Source organism: Dendropsophus ebraccatus, chromosome 2 (assembly GCF_027789765.1).
Source record: "Dendropsophus ebraccatus isolate aDenEbr1 chromosome 2, aDenEbr1.pat, whole genome shotgun sequence".
NCBI classification, from domain to species: Eukaryota; Metazoa; Chordata; class Amphibia; order Anura; family Hylidae; genus Dendropsophus; species Dendropsophus ebraccatus.
This window is the reverse complement of record NC_091455.1, coordinates 19,422,199-19,436,554: the sequence shown is the minus strand read 5'-3', so window position 1 is coordinate 19,436,554 and position 14,356 is coordinate 19,422,199. Positions and strand designations below refer to the sequence as shown.

The 14,356-nt window shown below is 43.7% G+C and overlaps 1 protein-coding gene across 4 annotated transcripts in view; it reads right to left on the bottom strand.

The window, feature by feature from the left end:
- The window catches only part of LOC138783004 (transient receptor potential channel pyrexia-like), a 167,189-nt gene that overhangs the window by 110,015 nt on the left and 42,818 nt on the right, over positions 1–14,356 (bottom strand). Inside the window, exon 1 of one of the 4 annotated variants that reach the window (XM_069957111.1) lies at positions 5,979–5,990. The exons of 2 other annotated variants lie outside the window; for them this stretch is intronic. The gene's annotated coding sequence lies outside the window, so the exon portion shown is untranslated. Of the gene's footprint in view, positions 1–5,822; positions 5,886–5,978; positions 5,991–14,356 lie in introns of those variants that run through there. One more of the 4 variants, XM_069957112.1, reaches the window with a different exon arrangement.

The following is a 14,356-nucleotide window of genomic DNA, read 5'->3' as shown; positions in this document are numbered from 1 at the left end:
AAGGAGCGCCAATTGGCCTTTGGAAGCTGGATTTTACTGGAATGGATTTCAAGGGTCATGTCGCATTTACAGAGCCCTCGTGCTGCCAAGACACTGGAAACCCCCCACAAGTGACCCCATTTTGGAAACTACACCCCTCAAGGAATCTAACAAGGGGTGCAGTGAGCATATGGACCCCACTGGTGACAGGCACAAATATGGAACAATGTGACGTGAAAGGGAAAATTTTCATTTTTTCACTTTCTCGGCACAAATGTGCCCGTCATCAAGGGGTCCATATCCTCACTGCACCCCTTGTTAGATTCCCTGAGGGGTGCAGTTTCCAGAATGGGGTCACTTGTGGGGGGTTTCCAGTGTTTTGGCAGCACGAGGGCTCTGTAAATGCGATCTGGCCAAATCCAGCCTCCAAAATCCAAATGGCGCTCCTTCCCTTCGGAGGCTTACCCTGCGCCCACATGGCGCTTTATGTCCACATGTGGGGTATTTACGGACTCGGGAGAAATTGCTCTACACATTTTGTGTGTTTTTTTCTCTTTTAACTCCTTGTGAAAATGAAAAATTTAAAGCTAAACCAACATTATAGTGTAAAAAATGTAATATTTAATTTTCACGCCATATTGTTCCACATTTGTGCCCGTCACCAGTGGGGTCCATATGCTCACTACACCCCTTGTTACATTCCCTGAGGGGTGTAGTTTCCATAATGGGGTCAATTGTGGGGGGGTTCAACTGTCTTGGCAACACAGGGGCCTTTTAAATGCAACAAGGCCCTCGGAATCCATTCCAGCCAAATCCAGCCTCCAAAAACCAAATGGCGATCCTTCCCTTTGGAGGCTTACCCTGCACCCGCATGGCACTTTATGTCCACATGTGGGGTATTTCCGTACTCAGCGGAAATTGCTCTACACATTTAGTGTTTTTTTTATCTTTTAACCCCTTGTGAAAATGAAAAAATCAAGACAAGATCAATGATTTAGTGTAAAAATTAAACATTTTTTACACTAAATGTTGGTCTAGCCTTGATTTTTTCCTTTTCCACAAGGGGTTAAAAAAGAAAGTGAACACAAAACGTGTAGGGTAGTTTCCCCTGAGTACGAAAATACCCCACATGTGGACATAATGTGCCATATTGGCACAGGGCAAGTCACCAAAGGGACAGAGCGCCATTTAGAGGCTTTAATGGAGGATGGAGGCCATGTCGCATTTACAAAGCTCCTGTGCTGCCAGGACAGTAGAAACCCCCCACAAGTGACCCCATTATGGAAACTACACCCCATAAGGAATCCAACAAGGGGTGCAGTGAGCATATGGACCCCACTGGTGATGGGCACATATGTGGAACATGTGCCGTGAAAATAAAAAATATTTTTTTTTTATTTTCACGCCACAAATGTGCTTGTCACCAGGGGGCCATATCCCTGCTGCCCCCCTTGTTAGATTCCTTATGGGGTGTAGTTTCCAGAATGGGGTCACTTGTGGGGGGGGTTCTTCTGTCCTGGCCGCACAGAGGCTTTGTAATTGCATCATGGCATCCTCTAATGGGAATGGCGGCCATACCTACTTAGCTGGGGAAAAGGGACCATTCTAATTTATTTGGGGGTATTAGGCCAATTATTAGTTTATAAGGTTGGAAATGACAGGTGTCCATCAAACTCAACCTGTGCTGATCCAGAGGAAGGCAAAAAACCCTCGTGAGGCAGACGACAGTAGCCTCATCACAGGGGAAAAATTCCTTCCCGACTCCATAATGGCGATTAGAATAATCCCCGGATCAACGTGACCCCTGAAATAGGAATAAGGGACAGAATTTAGATAATGTAGAACCCCAATGACGTGTGGTGCGCCTTGAAGCGATCCAGTATGCAGAGGCCGGGGGGATCAGGACAGGTGTCACACTGGAAAATGGTGTCCTTCCTGATCCCCCTGTTACCCCACACTCTGCACTTCTTCTGGGGTCTCCTGTTTTCCAGTGTGGGGGACGTCACCTGGAAAATGTTGTCCTGGTGCGATACGGGGTCCTTCATATCCAGAAGCGCTGGGTCCGCTCCATGGCTGCTAAATATTAGGGCTCTATTATTGCTTCTGATATTTTCAGATTGTGCCGCAAGCTACAGGGCAGCGAGGGACCGGAAGAGGGGGCGCTGGTATAAAAGTTATCCCCGTACAGGTGGTGACCTTTATCCAGCAGTGGGAAGAGCAGTTCCCGGACGATCTCCCCACTAACTCTGAGGAGTGGGTTAATCTGGGGCTGGATTCGGGTGTCCCTTTCTTCATACACTGTAATGGTACATGTACACTGCGGAATGGCAAAGGATAACCCTTTGTGCATTCCGCAGCTGGCACCCGCCGGCGGACTGATGCAGGCGTGCGTCTCCGCCCGTGTCATAGACTCCATTCTATGCACGAGTGGATTCCGCCCTCTGTCCAAAGAATGAACGTGTTCATTCTTTGGACAGACAACGGAATCCGCCCGTGCATAGGATGGAGTCTATGACACGGGCGGAGACGCACGCCTGCATCAGTCCGCCGGCGGGTGCCAGCTGCGGAATGCACAAAGGGTTATCCTTCGCCATTCCGCAGTATGCACCTACCCTAAGTCTGTAAGAGTACCCTGAGGTACTGTCACAGAGTTTGTAGAATTTCACGCCATACCGTCATCTCTTATTGGAACGGTACTGGCGGAAAAGACGTGTCTGGGGGGCAGCATACGCTACGCTACCCCCAGACACATCACTGGATGATGATGATGATGATGATGAGGATGAATGGAGGAAAGAAGGATCCCCTCATTCATTCTCACTGGCTGTTTCGGTGTTGGAGGCAATAATAACGTATGCGTCCGACGCCGAAAACACCCTGGGGGCCATCTTTATACGGGGACTAGTATATGGGGTATGTAAATGTTTATTGTAAAACTTTATTTCATGTAGTGTAGTGTAATGTAGTGTTTTTTAAGTTTTTTTGACAGTAAGAAAATAATATCCCTACGCCAAGAAAGGAGCTGCTGATAAATGCCGCACTTATGTGCAGCACTTATCAGCAGACAGTGGCGGTAGGATATAGGGGGAAAAAACGCTCCTACGCCAAAAAGCAGGAGTTGCTGATCAGTGGCGCACTTACGTGCGATGCTGATTAGTACTCAGCGGCGTTAGGGCGCAAAAAAAGTTTAAAAAAATAAATTGGGAAAAAAATAAAATAAATCTTTTTAACCCAAAGCAACTGATCAGTGAATGATATTCACTGATCAGCCGCTAGGGGGCAGTAGAGAGAAGATTGCCGGAGATTACCGAGGCCCGCCGAACACGAAGACCCGAGTGTTTCCGAAGATTTCCGACGCACGACGAACGAACCCGGAAGCGACGCGAAGAAGACGCGAGGACGGCGCGGACTGCAGATCCGGACGCCCAGATCAGGTGAGTATGGTACACCTGCACCACACACACCTGTTCTGCACCTCTCAGCTACCTAGCTGAGGGGTGCAGAACTCGGCAACACTGTTTTTTACAGTATGATCGCCGTGATGGGCCGGCCGGTACTGGCCGGCCTATCAATGCGATCGTGGGGGTGGCATCGGCGCCATCTTTGTTGGGGACACTAATGGCGATTGGTGCTATCTCGGACAGCACCAATCGCCATTGCTTTCCGGGCCACCGATGACCCGGAAAGCTGTTTTCAGCTGCTATATGCTGATCTGTATTGATCAGCATATAGCAGCGATCGTCGGCACGGGAGGGGTTAATCACCCCCTGTGCCGACGAGCAGAGATGGCCTGCTATACATTATAGCAGGCCATCTTCCCCGACCGCTGTGTGTGAACACACAGCGATCGGGGAAACATCGGACGTACCTATACGCCCGTTTGCGTTAAAGCCCACCCTGCGGGGGCGTATACGTACGCCCGATGTCGTTAAGGGGTTAACCATGGAGTCACAATAACATAATATTAGGTGTCTACTGTCGCCCAGTATATAGAATATTGCAGCTACAAACCAGACTACAGCTCTTCTTCATAAGATTTCTGAAAGTAAAGTATAGGCCCCATAGGGAATACACAGTGCATGGTGAGGGCCGCCCTGGCCTGTACAATTACTGTATACCCCTCCGGCTGTTTAGCAGCACTTATTTACTCATAGGAGAACCTTGCTCTATTGTGTCGTGTAGAACATTTCTATGGGTCACAGCGTTCACATATGTTTGGTTTTCCACAGTACAAGATTATGTGACACATACAGCGAGTGTCATTTTTATTTCTACTGATATAAGGCAGCTACAACTACCATTATTATTATTATTGCTATGTAAGGCTGGGTTCACACTGTCTTTTCGTAGTCTGTTTTTTTATGCAAAAAACGGATGAAAAATGGATGTATTTGTTTGTATCCGTTTTGATCTGTTTTTTCGCTGACTTCCATTCATGATAACTGATCAAATCACATCCGTTTTTTTATCATAAATAAAAATGTGGTCGATCACGTTCTTGCGTACGTCAAAATAAAGGATGCGTTTTGATCCGTTTTTTTGTTTGTTTTTTTTACTATGAAAGTCAATGGAAAAACGGATCAAAACAAATGTACACAAATAATGTACATCCATTTTTCATTCGTTTTTGCATAAGCTCACACCACGTTTTGGTTATTGGTTATTTTCATACATTTTTGCAAAAAACGGATGCATGTGTGTTTTTCTATTGACTTCCATTATTAAAAAAAACATCAAAATGCATCAATTTTTTTTTAACATACACAAAAAAGTAGTCAGCTACATTTTTGTGTATGTAAAAAAAAAAACGCATGCGTTGTAATGCGTTTTTTTTTTTATAATGGAAGTCAATGAAAAAATTGATCAAAATGGATGCACACACATGCACCCATTTTTCCATCCTTTACTTCATCCGTTTTTTGCAAAAACGTATGAAAAAAATGGATTGCAAAAACGTGGTGTGAACCCAGCCTTAGGCAAAAAAACTGATGAAAAAATGGATGGAAAAGCTGATGCATTTGTGTGCGCTCTCTCTCTCTCTCTCTCTCTCTCTCTCTCTCTCTCTATATATATATATATATATATTTTTTTTTTTTTACAATGGATGTCACTGAAAAAACGGATCAAAATGGCTGCACACAAATACATCTGTTTTTTTTTAAATGGATGAAAAAATGGACTGTAAAAACCCAGTATGAACCCAGCCTAATGCATGTATAGTTATTATAATGGTATAATACCAACACTGACTATTATATGGTATAAGGCCATGCTCACACTCATAGTTATAGGGTGTTTCCTTCGCAGATCGGTCAGTTTTAGTCACTTGACTTTTCAGAGGACTGGGGTGAAGCCCTATCAAGGAAAACTGATGGGAGTCCCAAAGGTTTAACCCCCACGGATCACTTTCTAAGATGGGAGCGCTCCTTTAAGGACTGAGCCAATTTTGGCCTTCAAGGGGTTTTTCCATAATGAAAACCTACCACCTATCACTAATGATAAGTGTCTGACTGGTCGGGGTCTGACAGCTCAGAACAAGTGGGGACGTTTATCGCACCGTCTTACAGTAAGTTTGTCCTCTGTTGCCTATAGCAACCAATTACAACTCAGCTTTCAAATGTGAATGAGCTCTGGTAAAATGAAAGATGAGCTGTGATTGGTTGCTATGAGCAACGGAGGACAAACCTAACATAAGACTGCTTGATAAATGTTCCCCAAGGGTCCCAGGTTTGTTGCACACAGCCACTCCCTTCAAGGCCTGCGGGCCTGCTATAGGCAGCCATGTGCAGCGCTAGGCTAGTTCTGGCAGTTTCATACAGTTCTAATGGAAAGGTGGCACTTACATTCGATTACTCCTCCAGGACCCTTGTTCTTGTGATCATGGGGCACACCAGCAGGTGAGCCTCCATGGATCAGGCATCTAGAAGAAACCTTCAGACTCTAAATGCCAAATATTTTCAATATCAGGAGTCCACTAAGGGCCTTCCTACATAGATTACCAGTTGTTTCAGACATCAGGAGTCCAGTGGGCGTTCCTACTCATAGATTACCAGTTGTTTCAGACATCAGGAGTCCAGAGGGCGTTCCTACTCATAGATTTCCAGCTGTTTCTGATATCAGGAGTCCAGTGGGCGTTCCTACTCATAGATTACCAGCTGTTTCTGATATCAGGAGTCCAGTGGGCGTTCCTACTCAGTGATTATCAACTGTTACTGATATCAGGAGTTCAGAGGGCGTTACCACTCATAGATTACCAGCTGTTTCTGATATTAGGAGTCTAGTGGGCTTTCCTACTCATAGATTTCCACCTGTTACTGATATCCGGAGTCCAGAGGGTGTTTCTACTTATAGATTACAAGCTGTTTTTGATATCAGGAGTCCAGTTGGCATTCCTACTCATAGATTGCAGCTGTTTCTTATATAAGGAGTCAAGTGGGCGTTCCTATTTAATGATTACCAGCTCTTTCTGATATTAGGAGTCCAGAGCAGTTCAGTAGGTGTTCCTACTCAGGAGATTGCCAGCTTTTTCTGTACATACAATCATACAAAGATAGCTGTCAGTCACTGATTAGGACCACTCAATGGACTTATCTGGTCAATATGAGCTGAAGTAAAAATGTATCAATCTGCTCAATGTTTCCTGCGCCATAACCTGGCACTGCTTGTACTGTATTTTTAACAAGATAAGTTCCCTTTATGGTGTAGGGTAAGCATTATACTAGACAGCCCATGGAATCTTTGTTGGGCTTCAAGGGACTGGTATAAAATTGCAATGCGTATTACATATGTAAAAATGTTTTACTACCATGGACATAGACGGCATTTAAATAGTAAATAGAAACATAGACTGTTGTTGGCAGAAGAGCCCCTCTGGTCCATCTAGTCGGCCCTTTTAGTATTTCCCTTCTTATTATCTTAGGATAGATATATGTATACACCAGGCAGGTTTATATTCAGTTATTGTAGATTTATCTACCACATCTGCTGGAAGTTTGTTCCAAGCATCTACTACTCTTTCAGTAAAGTAATATTTTCTCATGTTGCTTCTGATATTTCCCCCTACTAACCTCAGATCATGTCCCCTTGTGCTTGAGTTTGGTTTTGAGTTGAACTTGAGTTCAGTCGCCAATGTTGAACTGGAGGGCATTTGAGCTCTGGGACAAAGAGGAAGCTGCCGATTCATGTCAGTAGTCACCATTGAAAGGCAATGCATCATATTGTACAGAAAGTCTGGCCTGCCAGCATCATGTTATAGAGGAGCTGAGCAGATTGATACCGGAGTCCAGTGGGTTGTTGTAATTAGTGACCGCCCACTGGACTCCTAAACCCAGAATGAGCAAAAAATCTCAATCAACATGTTATATTTACTCAGACCTCTATATTAATCTTCACCAATCCTGCTCCATAACATAATGCTGACAGATCACGCTGCATTGTCATCGTGACAGGCTCCATTTAAACAAACTAAAAAAGGGGACTGACCTCTAAAGAATAGACGCTGCCTGACATGACCGTGGAGACGCTTGTTTAAAGCCTGAGGTCTAGCATTGTTCTTTCCTATTTGATTAAATACCTTTCAAGAAATGTAACGTTGCTGAAGTTCTTGCTAAATCATCTCCTTTTATGTGCAGCTGAACGTGACGTGAATATACTGACTAAAAATCATAGGTAACGAAAACGTAATAATACTGTCATATAACGTACAAATACCCATACATACAGTGCTGAATTATAAGCACCATAGTGAACATTTAACTAAGTGTTACTGTCATTTTAAGAAAACTTTTGACATGTCATAGAGAGTACTCAAAAATTTTGATCAGGGTCTGGGAGCTGAGTGATCCCCGATAACTAGAATAGGTGGAGAGAAGCACTCAGCTGAGCACTTCGTTTCCTGTCTCAGCCTGCTTCTGTGGCTCCCTGACATCCCGCTCGGCTAATCAATGCGCTGTCCCGCTGCAGCCACTGATTGGCTGAGCGGGACGTCAGAAGCAGGACGGAACGCGGACCGTTAAAGTATTCACCGGGCCGCTGCAGGTTAACTATGTAAACCTATTCAAAAGGATAGTGCCAGGAATTGCAGCAGATTTTGCAACATGAAATACACTGTTATTCGCTACGTTTGAAACCACCCTTACTCTCTATTCTTATTAATCCCAGTAAGGTCATTAGCAACTTGACCTCAGAATAACCCTCCCAACAATACAAAGAAGCTACAGTGTTGCAGATACAGCCAGTCAGGGACTTTACATCAGCCGTCTCAGAAGGGAGGGGGTAGGAGGGAGAGACGGAGAGAAAAGCTGACATACAGATTTTTGTATCTTCAGCAGAAAGCAGCAGCTCAGAACTGGGGGAAGGAGACTGAACAGATAATAACAAGTATGGAAGTAGTTGTTAGTCTCACCATGGGCAGCAACATATCAAAAGTTATTCACATAAGATAGTGAAGAAAATGAATGCTGCGTCACTAACGAAATTGCTGCAAATTTGCAGCAATTTTGTGATTGCCGCAGTATTCATTTTCTTCACTATCTTATGTAAATACTGGACTTTGGTATGTAGAGCACCACGCAAGCAAGCTACCAGGTGTGAGTTGGAGCTAATTCACAACATGTGTTGCTGTCATTAGTAGTGCCGGGACTGATACTCTTTCTATGTGATATCAAAACTTATGTATGAGTGGAATAACCCTTTAAAAACTATCACAACTAAAGCAGCCTACATTATATAAGGCTACATTTACACGTTCCGTAGTTATGTCAGTAACCGCGGATGAAACGTCCATAACCTCCGCAAATCCGTAAAAGAATGAGACTGGGTAATAATTTGAAACCATTCCCACTTATCAACTTCCCTTTTTTTGCTGATCAGGAAAAAATACAGATTACGGGTTAAATTTTTGCAGATTGCGGATGAAGATTTCAGATGATTGCAGACATCCTATACGGCCCTGAAAAATGACTCACAATGTCTTCTATTAAAGTTTATAGAAAAGCATCCATCAATGCACACACTGGGGGGAATTTATCATTGCTTTTGTGCATTTTTTTTTTTTTACTAATGAACTTTTTTTTTAATGTTCCACATTATATATATATATATATATATATATATATATATATATAAATCTGCATGCTAAAAGTAGTGTGTGTGCAATTTTTTCATTTTGCACCTAACTGAATCTGAAGTCATATCTTTAGCTTTAGTGTAATACATTTTTTTGCATAACAAAAATTAAAAAATATGCAAAGGTTTTCTGCAGCCTCCTGGCCAATTGAGAAAAAGTGTGCAAAATTCCCAAAGGTGTTTGTGCATAATATATAAATATATACAAGACAAAACAAAAAGTGGTAAAAAAAAACCCGCAGAGATTGCTTTTTTTAAAATTACCTTTATGTATAAAAAAATTTATAAAAAGCGATCAATTCGTCTGATCTAGAAAAAAATGTGACATATAAGAACTACAGATCATGGCGCAAAAATGATGCCCCATACGAACCCCTAGGTGAAAATATAAAAGTGCTATAGGAGTCACAATAGGGCCATTTTAAATATACCTATTTGCAATAAAAGTTTTACTGCTAATAAAAATAGTAAAACATTAGAAAACCTAGAAAATATGCATATTGCTGTGTTCAGACTGATCTATAGAATAAAGAAAAAATGGCAGTTTTACCGTAAAATGCATAACGTAAACATGACCCCCCCAAATTTGCAGAATCACATTTTTTGACCCAAGTTCACCCCATAAATGATATTTTGGGGGTTCCGTCATTCATTTAATGGCAGATTGAAAGATACCATTACAAAGTACACCTGTTAATGAAAAAAAAGAACTCACATGGCCCTGTAGAAAAAGAAAAGTGTTATGGGTTGTAGAAGGCGAGGAGGAAAAAAAACGAAAGTGACAATTGGCCCCGGTCCCTAAGGTCATTTCAGGCCTGGTCCTTAAGGGGTTAAATCTTTGTGCTACTGTACTGACACCTTAGGGTAAAGTATATGCCCATCGTGGCCCAGGAGCCTTAGGGGGTCCTAAGGGCCCCTCTTCCTTATATGTAAAGATCCCTACTAACCCCATCCCTATGCTTTACTGTGCTTATATCCTATTGGCAGTAAATGTGAAACTGGAATTACAAGCCCATAGTTGCGTAGTGACTGGTGGTGATGGTGACTGCACTCACCTATGTGTGCCGGACCCGGCCGATTACACGCAGCTCAGAGAGTAAAGCTTCCGATGAATCCTCTTTAGCTGTGAATATGAAACATATATGGCTCCAGTCTAGCACATTATCACCTGTGGTTATGACAGTCGCTCAGGTTTTCGGCGTCTAGATGTGACTTTCTCCCAAGGTGCCTGTATCCATAGACACAGTAACGGTGGTGTTGTCTCATGTTGACAAAGTCTTAATTATAGAGCTGAGTTACCGGCATCTGCCTGACACAAAGTACTGGAAGAACAACTTATCGCTGACATTGAGGAATAGGAGCCCCGCGTGCCGATCACCTACACGCCATTCACTAGAGACTTATATGCAGGCATTCTTTCTTTTGGTGTCACTTTTAGGGAAATACCTGTAAATGACTCATTTTCTGTATAGGCTATGTTCCCACTATGTACAGACGAGTGCAAACAACGGACGTTGTTGTGAAACCACGACCGGAATTAGTATTCATGATCATTAATTCCAGACGTAGTTTTACAACAGCCGTGGTTTACCGTTCACTAAAGACCGGCCTTTGTTAGTACATCAGCCTAATTCTGACAACAAAAAAAACACAAACTTTTTAAAAATATTTTTCCTAAAACTTTTTTTCTTCATCATAAAGGCCGTTCTGCAAGTTTTTTTTCCCTATTTATATGGTCATCTGGAAGCAAAATATGTGATGTCAGGTGACTTACTGGTACTAAATGGATAATCAAAGTGTGTAAAGTGGTATTGTGGTGAATTTTTTTTTTTAAATAAAGTTATATAACTTTGAAAGATATCTTTATTAGTAAGCAGCGAAACAGCTCCTCTGCTCCCACTAATGGCTGTTTCGGTAACTGCAGGCAATCTACAATCCATTCCTATGTGACAGACTGTATATACCACAGCAGCCACATTCATCTCTATCCAGTCTTTAGGGTAAGTAACAGAGTATTAATGTAGTCACGTCCAGTCAGGCTGGCTCCCCAAGGACTGTCTGGACTGGATAAATTGTGGTCAATAGCTATTAGAAGCAATACAGCTGTACTAGGCCTCAGTCCTAATCAAAAAGTATTTTCCTTTTCTCTGACAGCAAGCAGAGATCTTGAAAACGATCAAGGTACCGGCGCAATTTTTCTAAAAGTTACTGTAACATTAAGTCCCTGCATTTAATGTATGTACTTGCTGTGTCCCAGAACCCATGTGCACTGCTGGTATATATGTATATGTGTAGGTTGGCACTGATATTGTATACATTACAGGCTAATCTAAAGATGAAAGGGTCTTACTGAGTTTTCATCACTAGATGTCGCTATAAGCTGTCCTATCACTGTAAGCACATGGGCAGGGTACTGAGAAGGGTTAATGGTGTATATGACTGACCCTTTCTATCCTGTCTGTCCCCTGCTGAGACCAATCACTGCAAAGGTCACCTCACAAAAAGATACTTTTTTGTCTCCCCAGGGTCCTCTCCACCAATACTATGCTGCTCAAAATGTTGTAAGTAGGAGGTGGAGAAAGCCACATGCTCAGATTAGTGCAGGTCAGTCAGCTAGTGTGTGGAGGAGTCTCATAGAAGTTGATTCTGCTAGTTTTCCTGGGTTCCTGTTCACTAGCCATGTTGGGCAAGTACACCTGAGGCTATCCCGATTCTTCGAGCCTTGCATTCTACAGGAGCATCAGTCACCAGGCCTACCAGGACCTAAGGGGTAAGCATAAGGGCCCATTCACACTACAGAAAACATTTATCAATTGTTTGAGCGGAGAGGCACGGAGAGCGGAGGCGAGCGAGGCATCCCATTGAAACAGATAGCAGGCAGGATTACGAGCGGAGTCTGCAGGCGGGGGTTCCGCTTGGAATTTCTGCCTCTTTTCCGTAGTGTGCCTGTGTAAGAACAAAAGAGTCAGGCTCCATATACTTCCATTATAAGCTTGACCCTTTTATTAAAATTCAGAGCGGGTAGAGGACATGCTTCCATTTGTTCTCCTGATTAGTACAGGTCTGAACACTCAGACAAATCAAAACTTTTGACATGTTTCTATGACATAAAAACAAAAAAGTGCAACAGCAACCTACAGGCACAAGTGCTTACTGTATATACTCCCCTCGGTGTGCTCACGATAAAAACATGTTCTGTAGATATTTAACCTCCTCCGTCGCCGCACTGTAAATTAAGGTCCCTGCAGCCTATGCCTGATGCTGCAACAACGTTATTTACGATCCAGGATGACCAGGCGGAGGATGCCTGTGTTATCCTCGGTGGGTCCCGGCTATCAGTGATAGCCAAGGACCCGCTGCAACTCTCAGCATTGGAGCCGCACTCTGGTACTGAGAGTTAACCCTATAGATGCTGTGGTCAGCATGACCGCAGCATCTATAAGGCTTTTGACAGAAAATTCCCAGAATTCTACAGAAGGAGAATTCTTTATCCGCTGTCCATTGGGGCTCTGCAAATTGATGGCAGAGCCCCGATGGGAGCCATGAAAACCGGAAGCCTCAGGTTTCCTGGCTACGGGGGCTGGCGGGGGGAGGGAGGGAAGGCTGAGCGCGCACCCAGGAGCTGTGCCCCCTTCCCTCTCTCCCCTGCCGCTGTCACAAGAGTGTAACATCGGCAGGGGGCAGACATAGGGACATCAGCTTATGGGATCATTACGATCCCGTAAGCTGATGTCCTAAAACGACCAGGGAATTGAGGAATCAACTACCCCAGGTCGTGAAAGGGTTAAAAATGAGGATCTTAGCAAACTATTTGATTAAACAGAGTGTACCATGTCACCACGTTACAGAGTGTACCATGTCACCACATTACAGAGTGTACCATGTCACGACATTAGAGTGTACCATGTCACCACGTTACAGAGTGTACCATGTTACCACGTTACAGAGTGTAGAAAGTCATCACGTTACAGAGTGTACCATGTTACCACGTTACAGAGTGTACAATGTCACCAGGTTACAGAGTGTACCATGTCGCCACGTTACAGAGTGTACCATATCACCAGGTTACAGAGTGTACCATGTCACCACATTACAGAGTGTACCATGTCACGACATTACAGAGTGTACCATGTCACCACATTACAGAGTGTACCATGTCACCACATTACAGAGTGTACCATGTCACCACATTAGAGTGTACCATGTCATCACATTAGAGTGTACCATGTCACCACATTAGAGTGTACCATGTCACCACATTAGAGTGTACCATGTCACCACATTAGAGTGTACCATGTCACCACATTAGAGTGTACCATGTCACCACGTTAGAGTGTAGAAAGTTACCACGTTACAGAGTGTACCATGTTACCACGTTACAGAGTGTACAATGTCACCACGTTACAGAGTGTACCATGTCGCCACGTTATGTTACCATGTTACCAGGTTACAGTGTACCATGTCACCACATTACAGAGTGTACCATATCACCACATTACAGAGTGTACCATGTCACCACATTAGAGTGTACCATGTTACCACGTTACAGAGTGTACAATGTCACCACGTTACAGAGTGTACCATGTCGCCACGTTACAGAGTGTACCATGTTACCAGGTTACAGTGTACCATATCACCAGGTTACAGAGTGTACCATGTCACCACATTAGAGTGTACCATGTCACCACATTACAGAGTGTACCATGTCACCACGTTACAGAGTGTAGAAAGTCACCACGTTACAGAGTGTACCATGTCGCCACAATATGTTACCATGTTACCAGGTTACAGTGTACCATATCACCAGGTTACAGAGTGTACCATGTCACGACATTACAGAGTGTGCCATGTCACCAGGTTACAGAGTGTACCATGTCACCAGGTTACAGAGTGTACCATGTCACCAGGTTACAGAGTGTACCATGTCACCAGGTTACAGAGTGTACCATGTCACCACGTTACAGAGTGTACCATGTCACCAGGTTACAGAGTGTACCATGTCACCAGGTTACAGAGTGTACCATGTCACCAGGTTACAGAGTGTACCATGTCACCAGGTTACAGAGTGTACCATGTCACCAGGTTACAGAGTGTACCATGTCACCAGGTTACAGAGTGTACCATGTCACCACGTTACGGAGTGTACCATGTCACCAGGTTACGGAGTGTACCATGTCACCAGGTTACGGAGTGTACCATGTCACCAGGTTACGGAGTGTACCATGTCACCAGGTTACGGAGTGTACCATGT